At 42.2% G+C, this 16,789-nt stretch overlaps 1 protein-coding gene across 4 annotated transcripts in view; it reads left to right on the top strand.

Annotated features, from left to right (window-relative positions):
- Window positions 1-16,789, top strand: part of RNF13 (ring finger protein 13) — a 292,449-nt gene that overhangs the window by 70,584 nt on the left and 205,076 nt on the right. The gene's annotated exons all lie outside the window — the stretch shown is intronic.

The following is a 16,789-nucleotide window of genomic DNA, read 5'->3' as shown; positions in this document are numbered from 1 at the left end:
ATGCTGTCACTAGGAGTGAGCTGTATTCACCTACCTACACTATGTTTGAACGCAGTGTAATAAGCCTAATCTGCCCTTCGGATTTCCCCTTGAAAGTACTTCATCTCTCATACCTGGAGAAAGAAGCCTGTAGTCTAGAGAGACACCGTCCCCATGTGGATCAGGGGTTCGGCTGTCTAGGTAAGTAGCTGTAGTGAAGCAATCAGCAATTGGCATACAGTCGTGGTCATCTGGCTGGAATCTTCCTCAAACGTGTCTTGGACAAAGGGGTGTTTTTATAATAAAACAACTGATATTCTAAGAAATGGTCCCCACATATGAGTGTGTGTGTTTTGGCAAATGTTGAAGACACACCATCCCACCAATAAAGCAATGTTGAATGAAATGTAACTGGGTTAAAGTGCTCAGCAGCAGGCCTAGTTAGCTAAACATTGTGTCTAAAATGTGGCTAACATAGCTATACAACAACATTTTCCATGTTAATCTAAGGAATAATATGTTGCCAGTTCATCTAAGAAATAATATGTTGCCTCCATGGGTTATGATTCGTGGTGAGGGAGAGGGGGTTGACAAATGCAAATAGTTTGGCAGTAGCCTTACTGGTGTACTAGCAAAGGATTTTTCTTTTGGTTTCAGTGCTAATTTAAAACTTTCAGCTGAATTTATTTTGAGCTCTGGTATCAATGGCCTGTGATAAGTATTTTGACCCTGGTTACCTGTTACTTTCTGTAGATATGACTTAGTGACCATTGTCTAGTAACTTTCTTAAGGCGCAGTTTCCATTCAGTGTTAAACATGTCCGACAGTGATTCTCATCTACCTAGGTTCTGTTTCTTCAGCAGTGACACAGTTTGTTTTTTGTGGAGGCAAAAGAAATGAATGGAGGCAAACTGTTCCCAGCACTTATAGTTGCGCCTTAAGAGTGTATGGTGCACATCTGGTGCATGATCTAATTTCTCAGTGGTGTGGAATGGATTGCTTGAAGGCTTAGCAGCTGCTGCACCCAATTCTTAGTGATATTTTCTAACGTGCAGTGTAGTCATGCAGCAAATACTGGCATCCAGTGTGCCACGGTTGTTTGTTTTAGTAGCAAAAGCTACAAGTGCCTCAGCGAGAGCACAACCGCCATGGATCAAGATAAATTGCTTAAACTGTGAAGTTGCACTCTAGTATCTAGTTAACAGTGTTTCAGATGAGATAGTTTTATTCTGTGGTTGAGCATCAGGTCAAGGATACTGTTTTACTCCATCCACGTGTAAGTCATTTTTGAATTTGAGAATAATGTACTGTTTTTGAGAGTTTTTTATCTGGAGGAGGTTGAGGCGGTGATATTCATCTAAGTTGGTGGGTAGTCTATAGGCAATAGGCGTAGGTGATGTAAGGACTAGGCAATCTGTGAAGGTCACAATTAGGATGGGTTGTGACCTGAATTTTGGTGGAAATACTTTGTTTTTTTTTATCCAAAAATCCTGTTAGGTTAGATGTATGAACAAAATTAAGGGGTGTAAGAATTCACCCCTGATTTAGAACATTGAATGTTGTGATATTGGATGTCAGGCTGCCATTAGTTGATAGTTTCACCTGAACCCACATTTTAGTGTGGGGTTGTATGATTAAGCTTAGTAATGAGCTGTCTATGTTACAGTTTTGTAATATGGTCCACAACTGCGCTCGATCAACCAGATTGAATGCAGCACTGTAGTCCACAAAGCATGCTAAGATTTTGTCTTCAGGTTTAGACAATCCTTTTTTGGCTGGTGAGCCTAAGGTAAATACTTTCAAGTGCACAGCAACTTGTTTTGGAAGCCTATCTGTGTGAAGTAAAAGCACATGCTTGACAGTTTAGCCTAGAGAAGTCTGGCAAAGATATTGATTTCCACGTTTGGCAAAGTAGTTAACCTATAATTGCTTGGGTCTAATTTTCTTACCCGTTTGTAAAATGTCAGAATAATTGAACTCTTGCAGGCGGGGCGTAAGGTATGATGTTGCTGCTTAGTGGTAGAATTGCCATTTCCAAATCTGCTGAATTTCTCTTAGACTGTCTGTTGGTGTCTCGTTTGGGTGAGGAGGATCTCATGGCTTTCCTTGCGACTATTAAAGTTGAAATGTCCTTAATTAATTAAATGTCTTTTGTGGGTTCTCAGGACAGGACTTTGAATTTATTGCCATTCCATGTCTTGTAAAAAGAGGTTATGTGGAATTTCCCTCACTATGTGATAATCTTCTTTTTTTTTACTTTCTCCATATTGTCTGCTTATTAAGAACCGGGGGCCTGATGTATCAAAAAAACGATTTGCATTTCTTAAATAGTGAATTTTAAGAAATCGCTATTTAAGAAATGCAAAATGGTATATATGATTTTTTGCAATTCGGTGATAGCGATTTCTTAAAATTAGCAAATGCTATTACCGAATCGCAAAAAAAAAATCCGACCCCATTCGCAACTATGGGCTTGTTGCATATGTTTTTGCATTTCCCAAATTGCAAATTCCAGTTAGGAATTTGCAAATTAGGAGATGCAAATCTCAGGGTGCTGGGGGCCTAAGGCCCCCTCTGCTGCATCCCAAAAATATTTTTAGGGACATGTGAAGCACACACAGGCCTTAGGGGCATGTGTGGACTACATGTCAATTATATAAAAAAGCATTTATAATGCATTTTTTAAATTTGCACATGGTTACCACTAAACTTTAGTTTGTGGTAATTGCATTTCCTAAATGCCCAATTCGCATTTAGGAAATGCTTGATATATGTGCATTGGAAATCGCAAATAGGAATTCTTTATTTGCAATTTCCAATATAGAGAATCGCAATTTGCGATTCTCTAAATGGGGTCGCAATTTTAAGGAATCGCTATTTTATTGATTCCTTAAAATTGCACTGCGAATGCCTTTCATACATTGTGAAAGGCATTTTTGCATTCGCAAATGGCCGAATTTTGCAATTTGCACCGTTTCTGAATGCAAAAAAGCTTGATACATCTGGCCCCAGAATTTTCTACTCTAACAGGCTTATTTTCAGTATAGAATGCAACTCCCACCTTTTTCTATCAAGACTTTCTTATTTTATATGTGTTAGACTAACTTTATTCTTTAATTGTATTGATCAGATTTCATAGTCTATGGACTCTGTTAGTGGATATTTTACTATATTACGCAATTCCCTCTGCTTAAAGCACCTACATATTGTCAAGAATTTATGCTACACGTTAGTTGAGGATTTCCTCCCTGCCTGTGGTTAATTAGAAGTAGGGGCCCTTTTGATGAGCTCAATGAAGCTTTACTGAGGTGCTGATCCAGCCTGCAGGGAAGGACGCCCCACCCTCGCCTTGGCCCGAGGTGTGTAACAATGATGCATAGTGCCAGGCTGATGCTTTGTCCAAGGATGACACTAGCAGTACCAATTCAGATGATGATGGGGCCTCCACGGACCCAGACTTGAACACTGACACAGAACTAGCTAAGTTGCAGGAGAGGGCATTTTCCTTTATATAATCCACCAATCCTAAGATAAATATGTTTGTTTCAGAGAGCAACTTACATCTGCTTTTCAGAGTATGCAAAGTGGCAGCAACTCTAGAAGTCAACTCTAACCGGCACCTTCAATTTAAGATATGCTTGAACCTCAAAAGATTTATAGATGGTGTCTGCCACAAACAGCTGCAGTTAGCTTTTTGGCATAAATCTATGATCTGTCGGGGGAAGCCATGGAGACTGAGAACCACTTGATCAGGGGGTGTTGGAAGGCTTGATACAGAGAGTGATATGTATGTTAGGCAATGCAAATTTCACCCTTTCTTCAGAGAGACATATAACATATCAGTTGATGGAACACTCTAGGTTGGGGAATTAGCTTATGTGGAGGTAGGTAGTAGATGAGACACAAGGATTCTTCTTTGGCTATAAATTCATTAAACAGATCATATATATATGGACTTCGAGAAAATAGTCTTTGCTGAAAAAAAGCATTTGTTCCTGTATCCTTTTTGCATGGATAGTCAATGTAGGGACTCATAACCAGGCCAAGGATTGTAATTTCAAAGGTTTATGGAGAGAAGAGTTTACCACCAGTAGCATGACAGAGAGCGTTAGTTTTTTTCTTTTTTTTTCTTGAGGGTACACATGGGTAGAGGTAGATAGTGGAAATGAGGTCAGCGAACAAGCAAAGGCCTTACAGGGAAGGTGATTGTGATTGTTTATAGTCCTACATTCTACGACATTTCAGTACGAGAGAGTGGGTTCCTTTACCATGAGATGCTCACAAAGAAGAACAGCCATTTACAAAACTGGCAGGGACTGGCGTGCTCATTTACTGCCAGATCCTTCCTTTGTACTACTTGATGGTTTAGTGCAGACACCAAGAGAGAAGGTCTGTTTGTTAAGATCATATGTTATTTTAAGGCTCAAGATGCTTAGAAGTCTGTTTCAACATAGCATGTGTTTTAGAAGAGATGTATAATTGTTATGGCATAACTGCTGATCCGTCATCTCTGACAACTAAGGTGATGATGTCCTACCTTTCCATGGACTCATTAAAAGCCCTGTGTCTTTGAAGTTGTGAATCAGAAAATGTTCTCTCTCAACCAACCAGACTCAGTGTAATCTTAAATGGAGTTTGTGAACTATACAACTATGGAAAAGACTTAACCTTTTGCAGCCAACTTGGCATCTTTTTTTGTAATGCAGATATCTCAAGCTACAGAATGAAGTTATACCAAAAATAGAGCTATAAAATTCTATTGTCATTCCATATTTGGTGTAATTCTGATTCAGGATTGTGTGTACCGGAGAGCAAATATTAATGTGAGACTGAAAATGGTAAATGCTACCTCTGTATTGTCATCAGTTACTTTTCCCCCTTAACAACTGTGCTGCAATTGGGATTGAACAATCTAGGTTAAGTTGTTCAGATGTCTATTCTCATTTGACAAGCATGTAGGTCGTTGGGCAAAGTTATAAGCAAAATATAAAGATGTTTTTCATTTTCGTTACCTGACCATAAATCTGACCGTTAAGTCTGAGCTATTAATATTTGTGTCCCCTTAAAAAGTGACAATTATGGTGACAGTGCGAATTTTTTAAAAAACTGCTGAAACTCACGGTTATAAAAAGGCCTGCTCATCAGATCTTATGCTCTTTCCATGTCCTGTATTGCTCATAATCTCACACATGAAATTACTGATGCCCTCAATAGTGGTGTATGACCAGGATAATATGTGAGGTGGATTCTGTGTAAACACCGTCATATGGAAATACTTCACGGAGCATAGTAACGCATTTATTTTCACATCCAGGCACCTCTAGGGAATGGGGTAGATATTGAATCATTCGTCAGCTATTTGATGAGTATGTTTATCTGCTGTTTTTTTTGTTAGTTTTGGACTAGTAACCACAATTAAAAAAAAATAATAATCATTGGAGCATGGCCTTCTGACCTGTGTACCAAGATTTATTGCAGGTCCTGCACCCAGACCCAACACTGGAGGTATCCCAATCCTCCCTTGAACCATGACATCATTGGCACATGGCCTGACTGTAGGCACAAGTCACTGTGGTAATGGAGTGCCATTATTTTGGAATACGTAAGCTGCCCTAGAATGGCAATCGGTGTCAAGGTTTTTTTTCTTCGCTAAGTCATTGACATTTGTTACCTTAATATCACTGTCAAATTTGTGTCTGAACTGTATGAACCTTGTTCAGAGGGATAAATCAGTTGTAGGAGAATATGATCAGGGCCACTGGAATTAAGTGATGCTGCAGCATTTTTCACATATTCATGGATTTGCTGCATTTGCTTCTTAATCCATCATATTATGGCTATTTCAGATCTACCAATTTCATCCTAGAATAGAGGTTTTTCCATTTGATAAATTGGCAAAGTTTACCTGAGGCTGATCTCTTTTTGATTGGTCATACCAGCCTGTACTTTTTTTCTGATGTAGTTCAATTTTTAGAGATCTTGCAAAATCCTGTCTTTCGTTTCAACTCTAGTTTGGCAATCTGATGCTGGAGCTTTGATCTCCATGTATGTGTTGGGCTTATTGAGATTGTGGCTATAAGTAATACCTCACCCCTGATAACCACTTTATTCACTTCCCTGTTGGCTTCACATCTAACATCTTCATAAACATTAAGGGCCTGATTCAGAGTTTGGTGGAGGGGGTTACTCGGTCATAAACGTGACGGATGTCCTGTCCACTGTATTACGATCCCATTATAGCCTATTGAGATTGTAAAAGAGCAGACGGGATATTCGCCACGTTTGTGACAAAGTAACCCATCCACCAAACTCAAAATAAGGCCCCAAATTTGAAAGCACATTTTTGGGGACAGCAACCTCAATTTGTATTAGGGATCCCAGACTAGTTTGCCATTCACTCTCCTTATACACTCTCTTTGCCCAGTAGTTTTAGTGATTTATGCTTGTATAAGAACTGGTGTATGGTTTCAGAACCAATCTGCGACACCAGGCAGTTGGGATGAGCAGGTACTTGAAAATGCATCGTGGGGATTTGAGTAGCTAGTGTAGTTCTTTTAGCGTGGCTGTTCAAAAGTCAGTTGAGTCTAGCTTTAGAGTATGTTGTGTTAAGATCACCAGTTATCATCAGGCCCCCTTCCATAAATTGTGCTGTGTGAGAGAAAATGGAGATGTGAACCTACACCTTCTTTAAATGTGAAAGTTGGGCACATGGTGGTTAGAACACCATTCAAGTATTTCATAATCCCAACCAGCTACTTTTGTATGAAGGCATGGTTGGACTGTGGAATCAAAAACAGCCCTGGGAAAATGCTTGAGCTGTGCCGCTTCTATATTTTCCGTGCTGTCTGTCTATTTCTTCTCCCTGTCTGATATACATATCTCTCTCTCTTTCTCTCCCCCCCCCCCCCCCCCCCCCCCCCCCCCTTTGCCTTCTGAAATAAGCTTCTGGTCATCTGGAGAAAGTGACAATGCACCAGCAATGGTCTCTCTTCAGAAACCAGTCACAGATGTCCCAAAATAATAATGTTCATACAATATCAAACTGGTATCTGGAAATAAAGGGAAGAGAGAACATCCCCCTGGCTGTAATGACCAAATCTGTCATATTGGGTCAATGGGAGCGCTCTAGGGCTCAGTTAGGAACTTTGAAATCTCAATTCAGGTTGTCCTGTGGCTGTCTGGGTATGGTCCTTGTTCAGAAACTGAGGTGGGGGAAACATAAATCGTCCACTTACCTTGTGTGTTTAGGAAGACTAGGAAACTGAAACTTGATATGCAAAGTGTCTGAGGGTTTTGTGTTAAAAGCAGGTGCAGACTGTGCTGTGGTTTGATTTAAGGAAAGCTATTGGTTTGATGGATGCAAACAAAAGGTTTTGAGTCACAGTAAAAATCCTAGTATAGGGAAAAGGCCAGTTTTATTATTGAATGTCAAACAAATTGCATAAAAAAATCAATAAGGTTATAGAGAACAGTACTTGAGTGAAGTTTGATGTTTGAGGGGAAGATGTGTAATGTGTCATAGAAGAAAGACTGAGTGTTAAGAAGATAATGAGTTCATTCCAGAAGAGAGTGGAAGTTATAGTGCCTGTGTGTTGTATGCATTATTACTTATGTTTATTACTTCAGGGCGGTTTTCGTTGGTGAACTTTGAAAATGGTGAAGGTTAAATACCTTCTCAATTCTCAGCACAGTAGAGCAGTACAACAAAGAGTGATAGCATAGCAGAATAGAGTCCCAGCAGCACTGATACAGCATGGTGTATTTCTGTATAGATTGGAGGACTTATCAGGTTGAAGATGGCGTGTTGGAAAGCACATGTAATAAAATCAAGTAGAACCTATCATAATGCAATGCTGATTTTCAAGATGGCACTACAGCAGCACAAAATAACATAGTACAAACTTAATTTATATTGTTGTAGTGGCCCTTTAGTGCTAGGTTGGACTCCTAGGTTTTAGTTCGTTTTACGGCCTAAGCCTTTAAGTACCCACATTTATTGTAGTCACTTTAATTTATTTATCAGAACCCGTTTTTAGTGCATTGCTTTATATTTGTAATCATCCGCCTCCTTCTAAGAAGACGTAGTACGTACTGCACATTTTTATCAGCCTTCAGCACAACACACATTCTGTGTCTTCTCCAAGGCTGTTACGTACGGTACAAAATATGCCAGCTTAGATTGCCGTCTAAAGAGACCGTTCCTATCCTCTAGACACATCAAGACATCAGGCCTACTTCCACGAACTGTGTAGGGTTTATTATATAAGTAATTATATAAGTAATACATAGGCCTAAGGATGGCAGAGGGGATTCCAGTCATGACCTTCCTGGGACGTACATCATACTGCAGCCATCTTTACTGATCCTGACCCCTTGGCTCCTGAGATGATTGAAATCCAGACAACAGGCAGACTCCTCTTATCCACTTCAGGTACTCCCTTAGAGAAGGACTGGTAAATGGGTTACTACCACTGTGCTCTCAACATTAAGGTTTGGTAGGAATCACTAGACTTTATAGAACCATAAAAAATGGTGGGGTTGTTTATCTTTTCACAGTCATTGTAATGATGATCACTGTATTGTGTTTCATTTGCCTTATTATCGCAGCTCATGCTTTTTACACTAGAATGCAATTGCTTCAGTAAATATATTGAAACCCAGTTTGCATCTCTTGTCTTGCCTTGGCACATGTGAGTATCTGGGTAACTGAGTAAAAGGTGAATGATCTGTTTCCACGACTTCCCTTAGGAGTCAGAGTGTCAGGTTTAGGTTGTCACAAGTTACTGCTACCGTAATCAGGGTGGGTAAGGTACTGCGGGTCAGCCAGGAGTTAGGCCTACAGTTTCCAGACAGAGTGGGGTTGACCAGTCTCTGCTGCCCTAAACACACAGCCTGATTGCCATAATAAGAGCCACAAGACAATAATACACACAACTCCACGGTATAGAGTAATGTAACTAGTTTTTAACTATCATAACTATATAATATAATATATCAACACAATAGAAAACTACAAACTTTCATAGCTTAATATCATAGCACAGTTATCAAATTTTTAAAAAAAACATGTATAAATTAATATAATGCTGAATAACAGCATACTAATGTATCTCAATATAGCAGTCCAAATTAGCAATGTAACGTGGCAGTATGGCACAAAACCAAAGCAGCTTCTTTTATTTGTGCACCTATGGCCTTTCATAACATAACCAAGAAAACAGGCCTGGATTTTGATGGTGAATTATCCTGTTCCTGTCCTTAATGTTGAGTTGAATTTTCCTCACATCCTCCCCTATTTTTTTTTTCAATGTATTTCTATTGACACTTCTAAGGCACAACTACATACTATAATCAGACAGCGCTGTGCGGAGAGTGCAGTCATCGGGTCAACAGATGAAAAACAGAGGTAATTAAGGCATGCTTGAGGCGGCCTAGAGTCTGCTGTGCCAGTAATGCTCGGTAGGTCCCCGAATAGCAGGCGAGGATAGGATTGAATGCCGAAAAAAAGGTAATTTTGTTTTTTATACTTGTTGAATGCAGTAGAACTTCTCCGAACAGTGGAAGAAGAAAACAAAAAAATAGAAGAAGGAAACTAAACTCTTCCCCTCCCTCTGACCCTCTCAGAGGTTCACCACCAATGCAAGTGTTATTCAGGCAGCCTTTGAAGTAGGGATTATGTTTGTAGTCTAGGTGTCATGAGAATTGATGTTTCAAAAGAACGACGGAGAAAACAGCCAGGGGTATCAAACAATTTTTACAGTTTTGGTGGAGAAAGTGTGGGGTTGTGCTGGGAAAAGCAAGAGGGCCGGTGACCCTTGCATGTGCCGTAAAATCATGGAGGATTGTGTCCCAGAAGGTTTCTAAGGGATATTTTCGTAGGCCTTGTTTTTCTTCCCTGCTTTCAGCTTGTGCCAGTCAGATCACTTCTGCATGATCGAAGGGGATATGGCAGATTTCCCTTTCATCGCCCACGCCCCTTTAGCGAGGAGTATAGCAAGATTAATAAAGCGAGTTGGAGCCTTTTTCTTCTTAGGGCAAGAGAACAGTCCATGCAGTGGGGTACTGTGTTGAGTCTTTCCCGGCCTGTAGCCTGCGAAATATCTGATAGCACTCTCTCAATAAGCTTGCAGTGCTTCATAGGCCCGGAACATGTGGAGCAGGTTCACCGAGTCTCACTCACAATGGGGGCACATATTTGTGGCAGATGGTGCAGGTCTCAGGGAGTTAAGTAAGCTCTATATAGGTTGCAGAGTTGTATACATTTAATTCAGGAATTCCTGGAGACCTTACTGGGGTACTCTAGGGATCAAAGCCATACTGAATTGTGAAATGATTGCCCCAGGGAATTTTTCCATTTGGTCTGCAGATAACGACAGAGAAGTAAGGAGTGCCACGCAAAAGCCTGGTATAACTAGTTCACTAACTGTCTGCAATGGCTTGCGGAGTGTAAGGTGTGTGTTAAAGGGTCCTGGGCAGGCTTTTGGCCCTAGACGTTCCAGTGCAGCTTTATTACCTCTTTAAGCACCCCGTATGTCAGAAAAGCCTTGCTTTGTAAGTTGTAGGAATCTTGGAGTTTTTAGAAGGACATTAGTGTCCCATCTGTGAAGAGGTGGCAAAGCGAGGTAATGCCGGCTCCCTCCAAAACCTCCAGTGTGCAACAGACTAATGTATGGCCTTATAGGGCTAGTCCCCGAGTGGTAAAATGGGGGAATTTTGTTGGATGGTATTGGCCTACAGTAATCCCTGAGCCGTCTAGAGTAGGAGTGGGTGAGGGCCTCACATCTGGTGTCCCAGGAGTTGCAAGCAGAGGAGGTGCCCCTCACAGTTTTTTGTTAGGGGAGCCCTGACTCTTCCGTAATGTGGCCCACCAACCAAAAGACTGCCCTTTGTAGCTGAGCCTCTAAGCAATAGTGCGAGAAATTTGGGGTGCCCATACCGCTGTTAGAAGGAGAAAGGTGCTGCATATTTAGTACCACTTTTTCTGCCTATTCACCAAATCAGGTTAAGCAGCAAGGGGTATAGGTGCTGGAGGGTACACATGGGGATTGGGACCTAAAGGTTTTTAAAGAAGTAGAGAAGCCAGGGTAGCATCACCATTTTTGTAGTGCAACACAACCTGCCACAAACAACGGTAGGGTCTCCCGAAAGGATATCTGGACCTCAAAGAACTTACTGCTCTGCCAAGGTTGCTCTCAAGATAATTCTCTTTGGTGTGTGTTATATCTGGACAACTAGGTATTTAAATGTTCGCAAAGCCCAGGTTAGTCTCTTGTTACCCAATTTTATGAACCTTTTGGGGAGATACTTGGCAAATGGGAAGACAAGAGTTTTGGCATAGTTTACTGTAAGGCCGGAGATCTCACCAAAAGTATGCAGTATAGAAATGAGCCGGGCCAGGTCTCCATGAAAGATAAAGGATAATATTATTGGCATATAGGGAGACAATGAGTGTCTGCTTTCCTCAGTAGTATGCCCCCCATCTCGACCTTTGGTTCAGAGTTGTGCCACAAGTGGTTCTAGTCCCAGAACAAACAGCAAAGGCAACAGGAGGCATCATAGTCTGGTGCTCATGGACACCAAGTATGCCTCTGAGATGTTGTAGCCCATTCTGACCTTTGTGGTTGTGTAAGGAACACTGATCCATCACAGGATTCAAGGGCCAAAGCCAAAATGTCAGAGGGCCCAGAACATATAGTTCCAGTTTAGTTAATCAAAAGCCTGTTCCAGTTTAAGAGCAAAATAGTCTACAATAGGCCAGTGTTGGGGATCTAATTCTTTAACCACATACAGGCGTTGAATATTTAAACAGATGTTGCAGCGGTGATAAACCTCTTTTGGTCTGGGTAGATCAACTTGGGTAGGATGGGAAGGAAATGATCTGTGATTTCACTAATAATTTTATAGTCTGACGAGAGGGGGGGATTGGTGTATAGGAGCAAGCGAGTGATGAGTCAGGATCCAGTTTTGGGTTTAGTACCGCCAATCAATCAGTACATTTGTAGAGCGCGCTGTCGCGTAGGCTCTCATTATCCTAATGAGACTACTGGATTTTGAGTGGCAAGATCGTTCACAGTGTGGGGGACTAAGTCCGACCCATGGTGAAGGACCCTTGTCACTCCAAATCCGGGTTTTGCTCCGGCTAACTAGCAGTGCCTCATCTCTCCCAAAGGGATGAGACAATTGGGCAGCCGAGCGCATGACATCTTAGTTCTTCTCAGGGAAGTCGTGGTCACTCATGTCATAACCGGTTCTCTTAAACACGGTACAGTCTCATATATATATGACAAAGACAGTTTACGTTTTAAAGATTGGTTTAATAAAACGACTGCATTTTAGATAGCAAAGCGTGAGCTGCAATAACCAGAACTACACAACACAGTAGGATTAAAATAGTAACGATGAGAGTGAAGCCCAGAATATGGCTATCATAGTGCAACTAGATTAGGTTTTCTCTAAGTTATATTCTGAGCACAGCATGTAAAGCTCTAAGCCTGCCTTTCAGGTTCCCCCGGGAGGACATCAACCGTCATACCTGAGCAAAGGCCTGTAATCTGCATCAGCATCTGCAACGGGGCAGTCCGCATCTAGTTGTAGGTTCCTGGTCGGAATCTCCCTCTGCCCTGTACTAGGACTATAAAAGTGGTTTTATAAATAACACGCAGATGTTCTAAGAAAATGTCCCTCCGCAAGGATGCGTATTTTCTACGAACACTAGAGACTAAAATTCTACCACGTTTACCGGCAATGTACCAGACTGTAGCCTTGACTGAAGCACAGGGTGAGCAAGAATGCATTGTTTGAGAGCATAGTGCTGAACTAAGCTAAACAATGTGATAGAAAGAAATAAAACAAGACGGTAAAACTGGTTATTGTAAAATAACAGTGCGAGGCTGAATAAAATGTATCTAGTGCAAAGTGCACAAAGGCCTAATATGTTAACCTAACGTGCATGAAGCTATATTAAAAATGGCTACACTACAGCGCTACTCACCCATGAGGGTCTCAATGCGCTTGGGTGGGGGGAGCTGCTACTGCTCGGACAGCTGTTCTTGAGGTGTTTCCTTTAGGTCAGTAGGTCCTTGGTCTGTCGTAAGTGGATGGGGAGGGTGTTCCAGGTCTTGGCAGCGAGGTAGGAGACTGATCTGCTGCCGGTTGTTGTCCTGTGGATGCGTGGAATGGTGGCGAGGACGAGGTCGCTGGAGCAGAGCTGTCGGTTCGGGATGTAGAAGGTGAGTCGATCATTGAGGTATGCTGGTCCGGCGTTGTGGAGTGCTTCATGTACAGTAGGCAGGAATTATCTGAGGTCCCTGTTATGTGGAAAGTTTGCAAATGGGGGGGGCTTGAGGAAGGCCTCATAGGCTGCGTAAAATTCAAGAGGTAGTCCAGGGTGAGAGGCCTCACAAAAGGGTTCTGATCGCCTTCCTTACATTTTGCTCCATGATTGGACCCTGTAGGGTGGACTGGTGGTCACACGGAATCTGAAGCAAGGTTATGTCCTCTAGAGATGGGTATTGTGTGTGGAACGCTGTGGGGGTGCTCTCTTGGTGCAACCATATGTAGTATGAGCAGAAGGTGGTATTGGTTTCCTTTTGCATGGTAAGCATCACTTATCCCTGATCATTGATTGCGTGTTTAGAAGTCACGGAATAGTAATATTATGCACTTATTTGTTGCCATCTCCCTTTAATTGCTCTGCTTTTCATGTCCTAAATATATTGTGAGCTATATACCATGATACATATAATATGAAGGACTGTTTTTCGTGTTCAGTAAGCCACATTTATGTTGTGTTTACACTGTTTACCTTTGCTTAGTCTCACTGTCCTTTCCTTGGCTTGAATCTTGTGTTTATACTTTATCCTATATACACTGGGTAGTCGTTGCATGCCTCCCCGGGTTCTTCTAAGTCTGACTCTGTGTTTGCTATAGTGACTATATACGTGGTCTTGCACATACTATCCGTTTGGCTAAGATCCTACTTGCTAATACTTCAAGGAAGATTTAGGGGCTGCTCTAACATGAGTCCCTTTGGAGCGAGGAATTTACAGTCAGTGTGTTGTTTCTGGGTCTTTCCAATCTTATGTGATCTTAAAATTGTGGACAGTACAATATGGTTGCCATAGCCTTTATCTTAGAAAGGGTACCATAAATTTTTTAGTTCCAAGGTGTCCCTTTGGATTGAGAAGCCTGCATCTGGTGTGTCGTTTCTGGGCCTTTCTAGGTATGTGTCTTTATCAATATGGACATTACAATATCGCCATAGTCTGTCCTAGACTGGGGACTATACAATTTGTAGTACGTTTTTTATTTTTCCTGCGCGAGTGCGCCTTTTTACCCTCGGTAGTTACTCACCTCGGATGAGACTTCTACAGTTCGACCACATTGTTTGCTGTCCATCACAAATGGTAAATATCTTGGGGGTAACTTTAGGTTGCTTTTTTTAGGCTGTTGGGACCAATATGGCTAGAACTACACTGATTTTGTGCCAAATAGTGTTTTGTGTATTTCAAGTAGTATTTGTTTGAGGCTCCGGGATTGCATAATTTATACCAGTACACTTCTCAAAAGATTCTAACAAAACACGAACTATATAAAAATCTTAGTAGTTATTGTAATATTGTTTTATATTGTATTGAGTGTGCATTTGTTTCCACTCTGAGTTCTTCATTATATAAAGGACTGTGTGGGACAGCCCTAAGGTGATTGTACATACTGGAATTGCTCTAAAATGTAATCCCTCAGCCTCCAGGACCTCAACTTCATTCTTCTGCATGTCCGCCCCCTTCTCTAAGAGGTAAGTTTGAAATGGTCTCCAAATATCAAGAGGGTGACTGCCGCTGGGGAGTAGTTTGCCAACTGTATCGGATTCCACGTTGCAGTATGTCATATCTCTTACCCAGTCTATAAGTGTAGGAAAGGGCCCCCTACTCCCATCGCATCTCTACTATTATCTTCGCCAATAGTAGTCAATCTGTGCATCCCTGCTGATACATCTCTCATCATATCCCAGTAGCGCCACCTGTGGGTCGGGTACCAATGATTCACCTACAATGGTTCTTAGCTCCTTGAATATTCTGTGCCAAAAGCTTTGTACACCAGGACAGTCCCAAGCCACACACCGTGCTCTCTCCAAGTCCAAACTGTGCAAGCTGACTTGGGTGTAATCCACCCAATTAATATACCTAAAAATGATCAATCTGTGCCTGCTATTTAAAGAAATCGTTCTGATCACTGAACAGCTTTACATCCATTTCTTATTATCTATTACACTCCTAGCTCACCTTGCCATGCCATTCTAGCACGAGACACACCCTGCCCCCAGCCGACTGTGCATACCCATAATATTGCGAAATGAAGTGACTAGGTGTAGTCGTTTTAGAAGTGAAGTCAAGGCAGGGGGCTCTAGCAGCTCCTCACCCAGAAGGGCGTGCATCCCAGTTTGCACCCTGTGGTAGTGTTATTGCATCAGTGAAGTGGTATATAACGTGTGTACCTGTATTTCTTTCCAACTGCACATATGTTCATCAATAAACATATCCCCTACTAAATGGATTCCAAATTCTCTCAGTGCTAGAATGGCTCCCCACTCTGTAGGCAATGGGAGCCATGCACCCCAGGCCAGGGGCACCTCTGGAGAATGTAGCAAAGATTCTGCCTGCCTCTCTCGAAGTCTAGTCCATGCGCCCAATGTCACATTCAGAGAGTCCAGACCTCCATATTTCTGAATTGGGCGCTCGAGAGGAGTCGCTGCAGTCTGTGCGCTGCCGCCATCCCACCCTCCAACCTGACATGTGGAAGCTCCTGCGGACCGTGTACCCAATAGTGTGCAAACTGGTCCTTTGCCACCAGATAATATGGTTCCAGGTCGGGTGCACCAAAGCTTCCCTTAGGATCCGCCATCCCACTCTGGGTTGTCCACCCACCCATTCCAACCTGCACAAAAGAGTCCACAGATTGTCAAATACTGCCTATGTAAGAATTATTGGGACGTTCTGAAATAAAAATAGAAATAGGGCAATACAACCATCTTCATTATAGCTCCCACAAGTGAAAGATGCAGTTTAATCCAATGTTCCACGACTTCGGTGAGATGCTGTATCGCTTTTCCATAATTGTCCCGCAATTCTATTTCTGGTTTCTTATGAATTAGTATGCCCAGGTAACGAACTGAGTCGTCAGTCCACTGTAGTGGATAGTCCATTTGTATCGGTTTCGTAACTGGGCTGAGGGGAAACATTATAGACTTTCTCCAATTGATACGAAGCCCAGTGTGGCTTCCAAACAGCAGCACCTCCCACAGGACCAGAGCCAAATTGCGCTCCGGATCATTTATATACAACAGTGTGTCGTCCGCTTAGGCTGACCCTATGGGGGTCATTACAACATTGGCGGTAAAAGCCGCTTACCGCCGTGCAGAAGACCGCCAATACACCACCGCGGCCATGGAATTCCGCCACAGATATTATGACCCACATCTCGGAATCCGCCGAAATTCAGACACCCACACAAGACCGCCACACCAAAGGTCAGTGATAAACTGGCAAAAACAAATCCTCCACCGTCACGCCAACAGAAACACGCCCATGCTATTACGACCCACGAATCCATGCGGCGGTCTTTCAACCGCGGTATTCCATTGCCGGTACACACCGCCGCACTCAAAATACACACACATCTCCAAAACACCGCCACATTGGACAATTAAAAAAACACACACCTGATACACATACAAACACCACTCCCACACACCCAACACAATATAAAACACACACCCACATCACCCACAAACCCCTATGACCAAAAATTAGAG

Source organism: Pleurodeles waltl, chromosome 11, assembly GCF_031143425.1.
Source record: "Pleurodeles waltl isolate 20211129_DDA chromosome 11, aPleWal1.hap1.20221129, whole genome shotgun sequence".
NCBI lineage: Eukaryota > Metazoa > Chordata > Amphibia > Caudata > Salamandridae > Pleurodeles > Pleurodeles waltl.
The sequence above is the reverse complement of the archived record's forward strand: the minus strand, read 5'-3'. Positions and strand labels throughout refer to the sequence as shown.